Source organism: Antechinus flavipes, chromosome 4, assembly GCF_016432865.1.
Source record: "Antechinus flavipes isolate AdamAnt ecotype Samford, QLD, Australia chromosome 4, AdamAnt_v2, whole genome shotgun sequence".
NCBI classification, from domain to species: domain Eukaryota; kingdom Metazoa; phylum Chordata; class Mammalia; order Dasyuromorphia; family Dasyuridae; genus Antechinus; species Antechinus flavipes.
Window position 1 is genome coordinate 126,172,909 of NC_067401.1, and position 18,416 is coordinate 126,191,324.

Here is an 18,416-nt window from a genome sequence, read left to right on the forward strand (position 1 = left end):
GTTCTGAACTCTCTGCATACTGACCTTCACCAGCTAGTTGGTCAAAAGCAACTTGTACAATAGCTCCTGTTTGCCTATTGCATTGGGCTTGAATCCTACATAATTCATGAAACTCCGAAAGCCACAATAAATTTTGTCCCGGTTCTAGACAAGTTTTCGTTATGGATTTCCAGTCATTCGGGGTTAGGATTTCATAAGACAAATTATCTAGTAACATCTTCACATAAGATGATGTAGCCCCATAAAGAGTGCAACCCTTTTTCAAATCTTTAATTTTTCCCAAATTAAAAGCAGTGTATTTTCTCTCTTTTTGACCTGAGGAGTTGAGCTCTTCAATCACAGGATATGTATTTATAAAATCAGATATATCTTCTCCTTCATTTTTTGCCTTAATTAATGCTTTTTCTAATCTTTTCAAATTCTGCTTTACAGGAGAAGCTGACTGTGTTTCTGTCTCTCTCTCTCCCCCTTGTTCCACCCATGAAGGGTTAATTGCGGGGGGAGGGTCATGAGATGTGGAATCATCTAATTCCTCCTGCTGTGAAGTATCATACTCAGAATTGTAATTAACTCCATTCTCATCTGATCCGTCCTCCTTTTCACCTAGTAAAGTTGGCACTTCTTCCTCCTGTACTTTCCTTTTCATCATTCTATCACTTAAATAACTTCTTATAGCCAATTGTATTATATTATATGTATTAATTATTGAGTTAGGCCCATTTTTATCATAGAATTGACAAAGATCCTCTCCAACCAATTTCCATTCATTTAGATCTAATTCCTTATCAAGAGAGAAACAAGGACATATGTCCTTTACAATTTGTAAAAATTCAGTGATTTGCTGTAAACTTATAATTAAACCTTGGCTTTCCATAATTTTGACAATGCTCTCTAAACATTTTCCTTGAACAGAAACAGGCTGTTTTCTAAATATCTGTCCCATCTTAGCTGAAATTCTACTTTAACTCTTCTAACAAAATTTCTTTGTTGCACTCACCCTAATTTCTGGGTTGAAGATTCTTTTCCACTGGATCAGGATCAGAGGCTTTTCCACTGGATCAGGATCGTAGCTTTTCCACTGAAATCCACTGAGGGGTCTGTTAGTCCCACGTTCAGGGCGCCAAAATGTGGTGAGCTTTTTCTTCTTAAAACGCAGCCAGGTGATAAAAGTTCAGATCTTTTATTATTTCCAATATAGCCCGGTTAGCTTAGAGGCCTATCTCTCTGCTTGGTTCCAAGAGCTCCCTCCGAATGTCACCAAATCCAAAGGTCTGATCCTTCAGCCTCTGCCTCTGCTTTCTTCAGCCTCCAGCCAGCTCCAGTTTTCATGTCATTCAGGTGAAATCTCGACTTGTAGCGTCTTCCTCTGAAGAACTTCCTTGACTGGCCCATTGAAGCTCTATTTATGCTCCTTCCAGAGAGAGGGATTATGGGTTTTCTCCTATAGTGCTCTCTGGCCCAAAGAACTTCAAGGGAGGTATGAACTCATTGAACTCCAATGAGTAAAGGTGTGAACACAAGCCTTGTATTGATTAGTTCTACTTAGTACCTTGTTTCAGGTTCTGGCCAAAACAACTTCTTGTAAGATTAGATCAACTCTAATTACTTAGCAGTTAGTAAGGATTCCAACAATTTACGGCTTTGAATTGAATTGAAATATGTTATTAATTTCATGAAGAGCGTTAGCGTCTCCCAATGCAATATGCATTTCTAGAAATAAGAAAAAATGCCATTTTTTGCTATCTTGAACTCCAGAGTAAACACAGTTGGATGAAGTAGTTCAGAGCAGTGTTGATTTTCTCTTTCTTTCATTATTTGTAGGTAGTTGGTCCTAGAAGAAGGAAGAATAGACTTGCATGGTGTTGAGGACTGAGTTTGTTATTAGGGGTCATAGAAATGGCCCAGAAGATAGTAAGATCAGACTCATTTTGATTACTGAAAAACAAGTCAGTATGGATCATGGCAATAAAATAAAGTTAGGTATTCATCAGGATTAGGTGTGGATCAGGATTAGGTGTGGAATGTTATCAGGAATGTCATCACCAACAATCTGATCAGTTGACTGCTGAGTAATGGATTTTCTGGTTTAGAATGAAAGCAAGTGAATTCATGGGAGAACTGTTTGAAGGCAGTAAGGATGCTAAAAGAGATGACTTTGCTCACTACACCAGAGAAAGCTTAAAAATAGACAAGGATATATTTCAGCAAAATTACCTTATTGACTGAGGTTTCTTGAGAGAGGCACTCACTTGATCTCATGACTTGGGTGGAATTCTCCTTTCAAAGTACAAAAAGCACTTAAAAGAGTTAGGATAAGTCTGAAAATTCTGGGAGTGTATCCCAGGCTTAATATTTTCATTGATAGCATTTACACCTCAGAAATCAGCAAATGCTATAAATCGTCTTAAATTATTCTTTTCTTAATTGTTTAGATTTAAGAAAGTAAAAGTAAAAATAATAATAATGCAGATTAAACTTAAATGTCATGATTTGTTTTTTTCCCCCAGACAGGCAGCTGTTGAACATATACACATTGGATACTTCCATCTCACCAGTAAGCTCCAGGACATATATTAGCAAAGACAGTCACATTCTCTAAAGGTTTTATTTTCTTGGGTACACAAAATTTCCCTAAGGGGTCCTATTGAAAGGAAGAAATGACTAGATCTGTTGAAGAGTAGCTCCTGCTTCTTCAATATGAAAATTCATTTCCTTTTTGATTGTCTAAGGGTAGTATTTTAAAAATGGACCTTTTTTTCTTAGTATCTCTATCTTAGGAAAGCAGACCATCTTCCATGATGCTGACCTTTCCAGTTTTATGCAACCAAGACTGCAAATCATACCATCTCTATTATAACCTGTATTATTCTTTGTATTACTTGTTTTCATATTTGAATGTTATCTCTGCCAAATGTAAATGGAGTAAGTCAGATGCCGAGTTGAGCATTTATTTCATTGTAATTTCTGCAATTGATGCAGTGACATTGGAAGTTTCCAAGGTTCTGTATTGTTTTGTTTTTAAATCTGTCTTAGAGAATGAATAGAGACATTCACTCTTCATAGAAAGGCAAAGAAATCCTCCATTACTTCAATTGTTTTGCAAATGAAATTCATGCAGATCTGATCTGGGAACTATAAAGATTACTGAGAGAGGAAGAAAGGCTGTAAACTGAGTGGTGAAGACAATTCCTGTGCTTATTTATTTAAATCAAGAATTCAGATGTTTTCTATAATAATGCATCAATTGGAAATTTCAGCATTGTGAAATGATGCACTTGGAGTTTAAAATTTAGGCTTTGAGTACATGGTCTTTTACTAGTGATGTAATATGATTTTGTGGTCCCCTGATTTTAGGGGGGCTTCTGTTCTAGCAATAAGCGAGTGATTCTAGATTTTCTGCCTCAGGACACTCCCAAGTCTATTCTGTCTGATTCTGATCACTCCTTAGTCAGATAGCTTCTTGCTTCAGGAAATTCCCATAGATCAAACTCTTGAGGCAATAGTGAATAAGACCACTCCTCAATTCATTGCTGACCCATAAATCTGGACAGTAATAATCTGGTCAATGAGAACCAAATTCCTTACTACCTATGAGCCATAGAATTAGCATATAAATGATTGAAAGCTGGATAAATATATCTCCTTCCTTTTGTTCCTCTGCTGAATTTCCTTAGAATTCAGCTCACTTTGTAATGGCATTGCTTTGCCCCTTTGACTAGGAGATGGGTTCAAGACTGCAAATTCTCACAGCACCATTTTGGGACCCCAAACTTTTGGGATTCCCCTTTCTCCACCTCAATACTAATATTAAATGGTAATAAAATATTTGGGTTTGGATTCTAACTTGTACTTAACATGATTTTAGACAAACCATTTAGCCTTGAATTTCAGCTTTCTCATCAATAATAGGAGAAGACTGAGCTAAATGACTTCTAAAGATTTTGGCTCTAAATTTATGATCTTATATCTAAATTTAATCATCTCTGTAAAATGGGGGAAATGCTACAAACTCAATGTTTTAATGTTGTAAGGATCAAATGAGATTTCTGATGTGAAAGTAATGTATTTTTTTTTTTTTTTAAATTGGGTCATTGTATCTGACTTTTCCTGACTTCATTTGGGGATTTCTTGGCAAAGATACTGAAATGGTTTGTCATTTCCTTCTGCAGGATATTTTACAGATGAGGAAACTGAGGAAAACAGGTTTAAGTGATATGCACATAGTCTCACAGCTAGTAAAGTGTCTGAGATTGGGTTTGAAATGAAGATGAATCTTCCTGATTGAAAATTCAGTGCTCTAACCCCTGCGCCACATAATTGCTAGTTGGCTCTATAGTTGCCCCTTTATACATGTTACCATTAAACCTATAATCTTAAGACTGCTGTTTTCCAGAGAAGAATTTATCTTTCAGTAGCTTAAAGCATATTCTAAAATAGTCTAAAAAGTATATATATAATTGATTTTATAACACATTATCCCATGTTTGAAAGGGACAGAGAAAACAGAGTGGTTTATCAAAATGGTCTTCTCAAACAGTTCTGCTGAAAAGTAATTTCATATAAAGTTAGAATCCATTGTTTATGTAGACAAGATAGAGAAAACTTGATTACTATTTTCAGATGTGGAACTGGGACATCTGAATGCTGAAGAGAAACTTCTTAACATTTATGAAACCACCTTTAATTTGCACTACTGCTTCCACTACAAATAGAGACTATAAAACTATAATGATGATGATGATGGTGATGATGATGATGATATCTAGAATTTATTTCAATTCTAAGGTTTGGAAGGAAGTTTATAAATATTATCTCATTTTATCCTCACAGGAACCCTTGGAAATAGGTGCTGATATTATCCTCATTCTACAAATATTACACCTATTTCTGAGCAATTCTCCCAAGAGGAATCTTTTAAGTCTTAGTTGGGAAAGCAAAGGGCACTGCAGAGGCAATCTTCGTTTCCAAAAGAAGTGGAGAGAGTTTTCCTTATTGTGTGCAAGTTATTAGCCACAGTTTTAGGTCCTGTGTACATGTGAATGTGTATCTGCATGCATGTGCACATATGTGACTTGATGTGAATATCCTTAATAAAAAGGAAAAGGATCAGTAAAAATACTGTCCTAGAATGGAATATGGAGAAAAGTTAGAAATGTTTAAAGAGAGGAATACAATTTGAAAAGGTATTCAAGTTAGGTTGTGTCCAGGAGAGGTATTGAAGGGCCCTTAGGCCTCTTGGAGTTGTTAACCTAGGTTCTGAGAACTTGGGTGTGTTTTAAAAAGTATCTTGATAATTATATTTCAGTATAGCCAATTTTCTTTAATTGTGTTGTTATGCCACAGTTCTCTTTAACTGTCTGGACTCAGTTTCCCTGTACGAGTTTCCCTTATCTCAGTCTCCCTAACTATTCCCCTTATTTCTAACTCCTTCTCTGGCCATTAAGACTAAGGACCATTTGCTCTAAGGTTATAAATTGTTAGCAAGATAAACAAGAGAGTAGACCTCCTGACTCTTTTCTGCCCTCAAGAATTTACAATATCCCTCTGAAATATTCCAAGATACCTCACTGATATCTTTATTTCTGTGTATTCAGATATCCTGTCTCTGGGTTTTTAGGATTTATGGCCTCCTCCATCCTGACAGAAATTTTCCCATGCTTCTCACCCCTTCCTTTGTTTAGAGAAAAGATATTTAAGAAGTTGGGGTTCTCCCATTCATCTCTTAAGGCTGGCGGCTGGCGGCTGGCGGCTGGATGCTGGATGCTGTCTGCTGGATTCTTTGAGATGACAGTCTCCTCCAGTCCTGGGACCAACATGGATTCCTTGGTCCCAATGTATCTTTATCTCTGTCTGACTGGATAATTTGAGACGAGAGTCCTGTCCAGTCAATTTTACTCTCCCATTAATAAAATATTAAAAACTCTCTAATCTCTCTCCTGCCTCAGTTTCTCTGGCATTACAGTGTATATTTTATTTTACACATTTATAAATTGTTTTGGAAAGATAGGCTTCATTGAACTACCAAAGTGGGCCATAAAACACAAAAAGGGTTAAGAATCTCTTCTTTTGGCTGAAGGAAAGTTATGGGAAAGACTTAAAAGCATTTGGTCTTCATGGGAGACTTAGTGATTATTTAGGTGTAAGGAAAAAAAATTACCCTTGATGGACTTTCCAAGGACTTACTGATAGATTATGAAAGCAAATTTTATATCATCCACCTGTGACAACAGCATTCGAATGATCTCTGTTCCATAGGAAGAGACTTGGGATAGCAAGGTAGTTCAGTGGACAAAGCTCTGGGTCTACAGTCAAGAAGACTCATATAGTGAGCACAAATCTAGCCTCATATACTTGCTATGTGACCCTGGACAAGTCATTTAACCTAGTTTCCCTTTATTTTCTCCTCAGAAAAATAAACAGAAGAAAATACCAAACCACTCCTGTATCCTTGCAAAGAAAACCTCGAATGTATATGGAACCAGATTTCTAATCACCCCATCAGGCCTCCGTTGTCAGAAATATAAACCACCCATCCTGTTTCACTCAACTGTCTTGTTAGCAGCGTATCTAAAAACTTACCCTACTAATGCCTTCTTATTGTGTACTTAAATCACTAGATCTTGACTAGACCCTTTCTTGGTACCTCACTGGTTTCTTCCTAGCTCCTCCCCAACTCCTCCTTAATTCCTTCCCTTGCTTTCTAGATCCTGCCCTTGCTCTTCCTCTCTCCCCTGTGATTTTAAAAGTTCACCAACTCAGGAAGCACATTGCTTAATCTTTTGTGATTCTATTCTTGCTTAGTCATATTTGGATGAGCCTGTGAGCTATATCATGTAATAAATGGCAAGTCTTTGTCCTTTGATAAATGTGCTGTGTGAATATTTCATGTCTCTCGAACCACAATTTTACTATTCTAAAAATCTAAAATTATATTATCCCATTCTATTATTCTCTAACAATCTAAAACTATGCTCTTTAAATATAACATGTTTACATATGTATTATACATATGTACATATAAACATACATATATGAATATCTGTGTATACATAATGTATGTGTATATTAAATTTAATTTATATGTGCATATACAATATAGTGGAGATATCTTGAATTATAACTATAGAGACATATTAGAGATATCTCCAATTATAGAGATATATGGAGATATAATTATATAGTATTACATATTATGTATATGAGGCCATCTATATCTTATTGATGAGGAGACTGATACCCAAGTACATAATGCCAAACAGGCATTGGAAGGAGGATTTGAAACCAAGTTCTTTCAAGCCCAAATGAAGTGTCTGTTCCACTGCAAAAGGGATCAATGTCAGAATATCTTCATGGCATCAAAAGGATTTGTGCTCCAAGCAACTACAAAAATATTTCTATATGTAAAGTTTTCTCAGTAAAGTTGGCCTAAAATATTGAGAAACTTTAATGTGGTTTCAGTAAGCCAGTGTCAGAGAGGACTCAGAACCTGGGCTGAATCATAGCAATACAAAACGAGCAAGGTCCTGACCCTTCGGGAGGGGTGGAATACAAAGATATCTGTATGATTTGCTAAAGCCTCAGTCAACCATGAAGATGTTCTGTGAAGCATAACTAAGGTTCATACTAGTTAGTTTCTTGCTTTGCTTTTTAAATTTCTCCTTAATTATTTTGTTCTGTCACCCAAATAACGTATTCTTTCCCTGTACAATTTAACTATGGAAATGAATACAAGCACTTAGTTTTTGGGCTCACATAATCAGAAAATCAAAATTCTGTCCTGATAAAGAAGCAAAGTATATTTTATATAACAATTAGAGGTACTAGGATTAGGAGGTATCCATTAAATTTTTAAGTGAGAATGGGTTAATGGGGAAGGTGTAGCTATTTGAATGACTTCCTTTGCTTCATCCAGATAATTTATGACTCATTTGTTTCCTTTTGTAGGAAATGACAAAAAAGTCACAATTCTATGTTTTCACATTAGCAGATCATTTCTATTACAAGAAGACAGTACAAATTTTAATATTCCTATTTTACGTATTAGGAAACTGAAGGTCAAACACTTTAAGTAGGGTTTCTAAACAAAATCCACATATTAAAAGCTAAATAGATCAGAAGTCATTAACTTACACCCCCAAAGTTTTGCCAAAGATGAAGAAATAAAGTGATTTTCCCAGAGGAAGAGTTAAGATTTTCAGCGCAGTCCTTTGACTTAACAGATTTTTTTACAAGATTCTCCTGGCTTCCATTGAAAGTTTTAGAAGCAGAATTCAAGCTTTGGCTTTTGCTGGTGGGGGAGTTGGAGGAAAGAAGAAAAGTGAAGGTAAAAAGTGGGAGGAGAGAGGAAAAGGAAATAGAGAGGGAAAAAAAGGAAAAGGAAAGGGAAGAGAGAAAAGAAGGAAGACAGAGGGGAGGGAAGAGAGTATAAAGAGGAGAGGGGGAACTCAGAACAAATAGCTGCTGGAAATTGAGGGTACTTTTGGGTGAAATGAATTACAAAGTACAAATGAATTAATTTTTGTAACAATGATAAAAGGTTGAATTCTAATCAAAAGGTAAAAGATTGGGAATTAGGTAGTGGGTTTGTTTTAGTATTTTAAATTAAATTGAAGAAGTCCTGGATGACTGGGTACAGTTGGCAGAGAAAAACTGAAGTATTGCTCTGAGACAAATAGGGAGGAGCACTGATGGGGATCAGTTTAGCCTTATAGCCCTACCTTGCTGTATTCAGCAAAAAAATCCAAATTATGTCAACCCCCTGAGGTGCAGGCCTTCCCACCTCACAATCCCATGGGTGCCCCCCCTTGTGTGCAGCCAAGAAATTCAAGTCATGTCCCTGAGATTAAATTTCTCCTATAAAAATGCTTATGGCCCACCCCCTCTTTGCTGAGCTTCTTTGGGTCAGTCAGCCTTGACACCCTGCCTTGTGGGGTCTTTCTCTTCAGTCCTCCCCCATGCCACATTGTGCCTCTCCTCTCATCACACCCCTCCCCCCACTGCCACCCCCACCCCCCAATGTGGGATGGGTGCTAGACTCTTTACCCAAATTGACTAATTAAGAGCCATCTTCAGATACAAAGAAAAAGCATGTATTTATTCCCTGCAGGGAGAGGCCCAAGCACATAGCTCCCAACATGAGCTTGATCTGGCAAGCTGAAAATAGTAAAGCTGGTTAAAAAGTCTTTTCATTGGATGGACTGAAAAGGAAGTAACCATGATTGAACAATGGTCACCAATGCTGTCTGCTTCTTGTGAGTCACATCACTTCCTTAAGCTAGGCCTAGGAATCATGTGACCTCTTGTACCTGGGCCTAAGACCCTGCAGACCTCTGAGAGTAGGGGTCATATGACTCCTGTCATAAGGTCTGTCCATCTCATAGACTTTTTTGAGAAAACTTCCCTTGGTCTCATTCACCACTATGCCTTATGATTTCTGCCTCCTCCTCATAACTAACTAACTCTTCTTTTAAGGTGATAAATCCTTCTTAAGACTTAGCCTGTGAGCTAAGAATGTGCCCCAAATTCTTGGAATGTTTCCTTTCGCCTGACTAATTATTGTAAAATCCACAACTGTCTTTTTCATCATTAATGTGTGGTTCAGGAAGGGGAGGGGTCACCATTTAATAAAAAAGCTGGAGAGCTCTCTAGAAGCAAAGCAAAGTTTATTATACATTCTGGAGAGAAGAGTGTCCTACCCACGGAGCAGACAATGGAAGGGAGGAAGCATCATGGGGGGCAGGTGTAGTGACCGTGTATTTAAAATCAGCCGGAGTCAGGAATTCAGGTTAAGGGAAAAATCTTCAATATTTATTGAAGTGAAGAGGTGAATAAAGATTGTGATAGCAATATGGGCAAGAAAGATTGCAATAGCAATATGGGCAGTTGCGACAGGAAGCCAGCTAACAGAGAGAGATGTGAGCTGAGCCAACCGTGGCAACGGCAATCCCAAAAGTCTCTCCTTCCCCTTCCTTTTCTACTCCCCTGCCTCCACCCACCAAAATCGTCATTTCCTATACAACACATCAGGACTTGCTCAAAGAGTGGGCGGGGGCCATTCTTTCTCCAAGCTTATATATTAATAGAGTATGGTCCAATTACTATTTAGCCTCATGTGCTTGGAACCTCAGTGCATCAACTCAAGCCTCAGCCCATTACAGGCAGGGTCAACACTTTTAATCCCTAACGCAAATACCCCCTCCCACCACTGACCCTCATCCTTATTGGCTGAGGGTCTCACATTCTAAACTTGGAAACTACCCAAGAAATTGAACTTGACCAATAAGTACATAGTTGCCCATATTTGACTGAAATGGGGAGACACTGATATCATGGGAGGATAGCAGGAAGGAGACTTACGTAAGTATGCCCTTGACTCTGTGCTTAATGTCCTTCAGGCCTACTCAAACTCTGAAGTAGATGAACCCTTACTCGATTTTCACAGCTGCCTTGAAAGATCTCGCCTCATCTCGTTCATTAATTATTAAAACCTTTTTTCTTTCTATGTATTCCTAATTCTCTATTGTATCTCTTTATTTTGTCTGTAATTTCTTCTCCTACATAAACCTACTTTTTTGCCAAAGAGAAGGCCTATTATGAATTCTTCATATGACCAAACTTCAATATTCACTAAGCTCCTAAATCACATCTTCTGGTGCTTACAAACACATCATTTACTACATCAACCGCATTAAAATGATTTTGAGAAGGAAGAGACTGTTCATTTTACCTAGAATGGACTTATGAAATGATTGGTTTTTACAACAGCTGGTGTTGTTATACATTTTTGTATCAACATGTGTGGGACAATAAGTTCACAAAAACAGACTCAGAGTAAGAAAAAGCAAAAGGGGGTTATTATGATCTCCCAGAAAGGACATCTCTCATCTGACAAGATTTTTGTCAGAGAACGGAGAGCCAAGTAAAAACTTCAAAACACAATATTAAATACCCTGAGCACAGAAGCCCAATCCCCTAGCCTGCCTGGCCTTTTCTCCCATTGTTTGGGGGAGTCCAGGCTTACATTCTAATCACTAAAATCTAGCCAGAAGCAAAAGAATACAAGTAATAAATTTTTAAGAGAATCCAAAACCATCATCACCTTGAAAAGAAGTACTTAAATGCTAATTAAGAGGTGGTGGGAAAGCTGGAGGGGAATGTTCATTTAAGATTATCTAACACCTGCAGCTTTTTAGCTATAGCCCCATTTGTTATTATAAAGTCTCAAGTCACAATTAAAGTATTGTTTAAGGCTATATTACTATGAAAATCTCTTCATTCTGTCAGTTCCTCACAAACATATTTAAAAATAATTTTTAAAATGAGTTTTTTTTTTTTTAGCTCAAATTATGTATTTTGGCTCCTTTTAAAAATATTAAAGGGCTTTTGAGTTTTTCATACTGCAGGATTTTTGGTTGAGGAGAGCATTCATATCTGATAACATTCATTAATATCTCATCTAAAATCAAACTAATATAGGCGATCCTCCATGCAGTCACGGAAAGTGTAGCCCTAAGGTAGAGGAAAAAGAAATCCCCAAACAGAATCAAGACCAGCAGCTGATTCAAAGTAATTATCTTTAGGGTGAAATCTGCTCGAGAAGTAGACTCAACAAAGACATTGGAATTTCAATGATCAATTTGTCTATTTTTAATAGTACCAAATAGCTTTGATAATTACCTTTTTTTTTTTTTTTATAGCCTACTTGGAGATTTAGTAATAATCGTCCTTCATTTCCATTTTTAAAAAATCTTTTAAAATCATTCTTTTGTTCTTCCAGGTGAATTTTATTATGATTTTCTTTATATGTTGACCTCTGTAAATCTTAGAGAAATCAGAGAAAGGAAACTAAAACCACTAAAATCCTCATTACTGTCTGCCAGCAGCTGACCAAGAGATTTTTCAGGAGAGTTGTTTTTATTATTGTTATTGTCATTTTTTGGTTTTTGTTTGTTTTATTACTCCTATTATTAAAAGTTCCCAATTCTCATTCTAGCTGTTTCCCTCACTGTCTCTGTTTTTGTCTATCTCTCCCACCTTCTTTTCTTTCTCTATTCCCTTTCATAACTTCACTATTTAGAATTCAAATATGTGTACTACATAAAAATCAAGACTACTTTTTCTTGACATTATAGAGTTGTAGAAAACAGCCTGAGCTGAAAGCCAAGAAACTAGAAAAAGAAGTGATAATTACAGTGATTACTGTATTAACGGATTTACTGTTAGGGCTTTTCCTTGAAAAGTATTTATTTTTTTACCTTTGTCAGTATTGGCACTGCTTTTAAAGAGGAAAATAAAGAAAGAAAGAAATTCTTTATTCTATTTAGAAATCATAATAAGTAAAGTTTGATTTGGGTGACTTCTTTTTTTTTTTTTTTTTTTTAAATCAGAGATAAACAATCACTATAATTACAGGAAATGTTCTATTTGGGACTGAATAGAAGAAACAGTCTAGTCCAGATATCCAGAGACCTTCAAGGCAAAAAGTTAGATCAGTGATTGGTAGAGCTGTAACTAGAAGAAGGAGCTTTTCCCCAGGGCACTGATTTTCTGATGTAAAAGCAGGGGACAGGGACAGCTTCTTTCACCAGTGTTGCTCTGTATTTCAGGGATTAATGCCCCTTGACTTGGCTATGAGTTTAAGCCTGCAAATTCTTTTGAGACACTTCTTGACAATGGTCTGCAACCCCAAACTTTTGAGGTCCCTTTCCAAACTCAACATATATGTGACTATCCTAACCTAGCCCACATTCCTTAACAAGGCCTGGCTGACACATATCAAGGGTCTTCTCACCATTGTATCCCCCTTTCCTAGACATAACTATGTTCCCTTTACCCCACAGTTCAAGGTTAGCCTAACATGTTAACAATACAAGCAGTACTTTATAGGAATCACCATTTCTCTCTATCCTTTATATTCTTTCTCCAAGATATTTTGGATACTGTAGTGAAACCCATATTTCAACAATCATCCACTAAATAAGGAAATTTGAGTCACACAACTCACATTCCATTTAGTCTATGTATTATAAGTATTATGTTTTGTAATGTTCTGGTTAGTTTTCTGTATGTCTTTGAACCAGCCTTCATTTCAGCTGAGTAATCATAACAAAAATTACCAGGGATAAAGGCCAAATTCTTTATTATCTCCTTCACAGTCTGTTTCCTTGTCTGGGGCCCAGGCCAGATTTCCAGAAGTCCTCCAGAATGTGTCTTAGTTTATGTGGGGAAGGCAGGCAGACCACCACGATGGTCTTAAAGTCTCCCTGAGTCTGGGAGCTTGTGCTCCAGCTTCCAGTCCTCTGTCTTCCCTGAGTCTGTTCCAAATAGGTCTGTAGGTCTGACTCTGACCTTCTTAAATATTCTATTACAATTAAACCCATTCATCATGCTGAGTATAAGCCAATCATTATATCACTAGGGAACCATTATTGGTTGTAAGATTAATTCAATCATACTGAACTAGAGAACTGTTAATCACCATGCTAAACTAGATAACCATTGTCTTATCAATTCCACTGAGTTAACACTTTGTTTAAATCAATCATACAGTGTTTCAGCCTTCTGCAATGTTTATCCCATACATCTATTATATTGAAACTTCTTTACAATCAAAGGGCTTACACTAGATGAATATTTAAGTTTAACTCTACTATGTCAAAGCAAGATAATTCCTTGAAGCAGGGTTGGACAAGGGGAAATTGGAGTGATTTGTCCAGAGGCAGAGTTAGAATTCTTAGGGTACAACCAAAGCACATAGGAACGAATTTGTTTTTGTCTTTTATTCTATTTTGTGGATGAGACAAGATAGTATATCTGCCAGGCCAGCAGTAAACTGATAGTATCAACCTAAAGGCAAAACTCACAAAGATAACAATAATAAGTTTAGTATTAGAAAGAACTTGAGATAATCTTAGTAACAAGCCTCCATCTTAAAAATGAGGAAATAGACTCAATATGTAGAGTGACTTACCCAAGATTACATGAGTAGGAAGCATCTAAAATGGGATTTAAACCCATGTTCTCAGACTCTAGATTGTTTGCAAGTGCTTTAGGAAGTTGTTCACATTATTATGGGACTGGATAACAAAATAATTATATTTATAGCATTTTTGGCAATTTCCATTCATCAGTGAAGCCTCTAGCTAGATTCCTGAATAGTACTGGGCTTTGCCCAATGTTGTCCATATCTATGGAGTGCGGGACAGGTAAATGTTTCTCAGTGTATGGCAAATAGACCCATTTGCTTCCCATAGCAACCACTCATCTTTACACCTCATCTTTTAGTTTCCTCTTATCCTTCAATGTCAAGCTGCCCAACTACCCTACTCACGGCCTTGCAAATGTCTTATCACTATAATGCATACTTTTCTTTTAGGGCCTATTTATTCTCTTGTCTGAGAAGGTCCAGCTAGGCCATGTTTTCTGGGGACACTGGACACTTCCTCTCCAGCTATGACTATACCCACATATGGTAGCTGTGCATTTTCTTTATGTATGCTGCTGTTGCTACAATTTAATAGGCAAGTCAATAAGGATTTAGTAAGCATTTTCTATGTGCTGTGTTATTTGTCTTTCATCCTGTTGAATTGAATTCATCATCATTATCATCATTAGTATTTATATAGCCCTTTAAGGTATATAAGGTGCTTTCCATATACTGTCTCATTTGAACCTAGCAGTACTCTCAATGTTAATATTATTGCCTTTTTTTTATAGAAGAGCAAATTGATATTGAATGAGGTTAAGTGATCTATTTAAAGTTAAACTAATAGCAAAGCTTTGAAGCAGGATTTGAATTCAGGCTTTCCCAATCCTAAAAGCATATTATCAACTCTCCTACTACCAAACTGCTTTAGTTGTAATGCCTCTGACCAATCCACTAAAATATACCCTTTCCTATAATTCCATATTCACACCCATAGTAACTAATCAAATGAAAATGAAGCCAAAGGAGAAGAAATGGGCTTTAAAAAGTTTAAAAAATAAATAAATAAAGCAAAACAAAATAAACCCCTCCCCACAAAAACTTCAAATCCACCTGGAAAGTACAACTAGGAAAGCTTGATTCCTAGAATCCATTGCTTTTGCTTTGGTTCCATTTTCATCATTACTATCAGGATATAATGACTTAAGAAGGGAAAAAGACAAGGGTCTACATAGAAGAAGGAAAGGCATTGATAAAGAACCCCAGGGAACATAGAGGAAAATTACAAAGGGGAAGGTGTTAATCACTTTTTTTTTTTTTTTTTTTTGGATTGAAACAACTATCTTAGATAAAAATGCAAAGTGTAAAATCTTTTCTGATGTTTTCCATTTCCATTTCTGATGTTCCATGATGGAACATGCCCCCTATAATGTGTACATTGAAAAAATAAGGGAGTTGAGGGATAGACACCAAAAGATAGAAAGGCTGGATGGTGTTTGTTCCTTTTATTTCATCTTGTTCTTTTCATTCATTGCCAGGATCATCAAAAATCCCCATAAGAAGACGGCAAAATCCAAGAAGAGGTCAACACCGTGTCAGATATAATCCTTATCTCCATTCTCATACTTTTTTATTATGAACTGAGTATCAAAAAGGATAAAGCCACAAATAACTGCCAGTCCCAAATACAGATTCACCTGAAAGAGCAAATGAAATCCAAGTAAGAGGTTCCCCAAAGAGGCGACAAAAATAAGGCTCATGGCAGAAATCAAGATGCCCCCTAAGAAGCCATAGCTGTGATGACTTGCAAAACTGAACTCAAGGAAAAACAGCTGAAGATAATTGCAGTTCCAACCTAGAAAATTGGAACAATGTTTGGATTAGCAGTCACGCATAAATCCAGGATAGGGCCCGACCACTTCCTACAATGAAGGCAAATCCAGCCAGAATAAGAAGCCTCTTCTTTTCAGTTTCACGGTGGTAAGGTATTCTTACAAGTCATAGGATCAGTCCTAAGGAACCCAAGGGGAAGAGCAAGCTGGTCGGAGTTAAATGGATAAATATGTGCAGGTATGCCCCTGTAGCTGTCAAATCATACAGAAGGAAACTAGTCATCACCCAACACAGTCTAGCTGGGGGTCCCACACAAGGAAGGCTTGGTAGCCTGGAGGATGGCTGATAAAAAGCTTTGGCTCTGGTTAGCGTCTATCTGAAATTTCCTATACCTTCACCTGTGTGAAATTTCATATCTTTTAAAGTCTAGATTACATACAAAAATATGCTAGAACCCTAGAACCCAATTTCTGATAGGCTTACAGATATATACAAGTTGATCTGTAAATTATATTAAAATAGCTACATTATAATATATCACGATATAGTGTAAAATAAAAAAATAGAATGATGGAATATATAAAACAAATAATACAATGATTGAATCATAATGTAATAACATTATTTATATAATTAGTATATATTATATAATGTTAAATTATATAACTTAAAATTATTACATTTTGATTATATAATATTAATTAATAATATAATACATCATCACACCACATCACACAATAGTATAATATAATGATAATGTAATATAGTACTGAATAGAATAATACACTACAGTATATTGATATGGCAATGATATATGGCAGAGCATGACACAATACAGTATAATACAATGCAATGTAATATGATAGAGTTTGTGTATAATGTGTAATATAGCATAGCATAATATCATATTATATTATCCATAATATGTCATACATGTATAATGAGATGTTATGTTTTATTTCATTGCATTGCATTAAATTAAGTTGTATTATATTATATTGTCCTGTCCAGCAGGACATCAACAGTGGGTCATCGAGGGGAGCTGGGGCCGAGGAGGAGCAAAGGCTCTGTAAGACAACAGTCTGTAAAGCACGCTGTGCTTGGGAACAGGATCGGAGAGACAGAGAGGCAACTCAAGATTTAAGATGGTGAATGTCTCTGTTTAATGAATGAAGAGGGTTTAATTAAATATGATTTCTGAGTGGGGGGTTACAATGAGAAGAATGTCGGACCATAGGTGTGGCAGAAATCCTGGAGTATACTGTTATCTAGATCCTGGGCGGAGATGACCGATTTCTTGGGACACACATTATCTAATCTCAGGAATTTAGGGTGTTTGCTACTCTTCTTAGCTCTTTGTCTCCTGCCTCCAAGGACATGGTCTCCGGCAGTCTTCAAGGACATGGTCTCTGACATATTCTCAAGAACATGGTCTCTGGCATTATATGTATGTAGCATCTTGAATAGATAGATCAATAGATAGATAGCCTATATCTTCTTATGGATATAGATGTGATGTAGATATTGCTAGATCTCTCAATCTCTATCTTTGTGGGGCAGACCAGTGATATTATCAGAATAAAGGATTCCTGATGGGGAAATCCTCTTCACTACCTGGAATCAGCAACTCATCTGTGACTTTTGCCCTTAGGGCGTTCTAGGACAATGAATTGTTATGTGACTTTACCAGGCACACATAGCTAGTAGTCAAATAGCCAAGGTCAAATCAAGGACTTTCCATTCTCAAGACGAATCCTTTAGTCACTCCCTTGTCCTATAACTTTCTATGTCCTTATGTCCTTGTAATAATTTGTCTACAATGAGAAAGAAAAGCACATATTTCTCCTTGGTGATCATTTTTAAAATGCAAAGAGGTCAAAGGCAGAAAATAATTTATAGGAGGAGTGAAAGGTGCTATAATTTTCAATGTGGAGCACAAGTTGTAATGGAAGTCATGGTTGTCATAAGCTGTCAGGACTACTCACATAGAAGAAGAAAGCATAATCACAGCTGTTCATAAATCTGTGATGAAAACTCCTGGTTCCACCTGAGTATGTCACTGCTTTTATTAAAACTAAGATTGGAACCTTTCCTATATCTCCCTAACATTCTCCAACATATCTCCCTAAAACATTCAATGAGTTCAACAATAAGATTCTTTCTTCCTAGGACCCATTGACCTTAATTAGTCATCATACTGTGCTGTTCTAGGAATTATATATAAATATATGTACAAACACATACACATATACACATACATGTATATATATATATATGTGTGTATGTATATCCTGATATACATATATGTAGGTGTATGTGTCTCTATATATTTATATCTATATAGGCATAGAAATGTATAGATACAGACATATAGATGTAGAAAGTAGCCTTCTACCTGTGCTATTGAACCAGACTACAAGCAGGAAGACTTGGACTTCAAGCACATTAGACAATGAAATGGCCCAAGGTACATTTAACTTAGTCAGCTTGTGTCTCGCTTTCTTCATCTGCAAAATAAAGGATTTGAACTTTTTGGCCTCTTAAGGCTACCTCCTGTTCTATATCTATGAATCAACAATGTATAAGTAGTCATACCCTTTCCCTCCTTTTTTTTCTTTATTTTATAGGGGAGCGGGCCTGGATTTTAGTTCTCATTATA

General features: G+C 36.5%; 1 pseudogene; it reads right to left on the bottom strand.

The window, feature by feature from the left end:
* Nucleotides 1-15,348: 15,348 nt before the first annotated feature.
* LOC127561336 (bax inhibitor 1-like) lies at nucleotides 15,349-16,039 on the bottom strand (annotated as a pseudogene).
* Nucleotides 16,040-18,416: the final 2,377 nt, after the last annotated feature.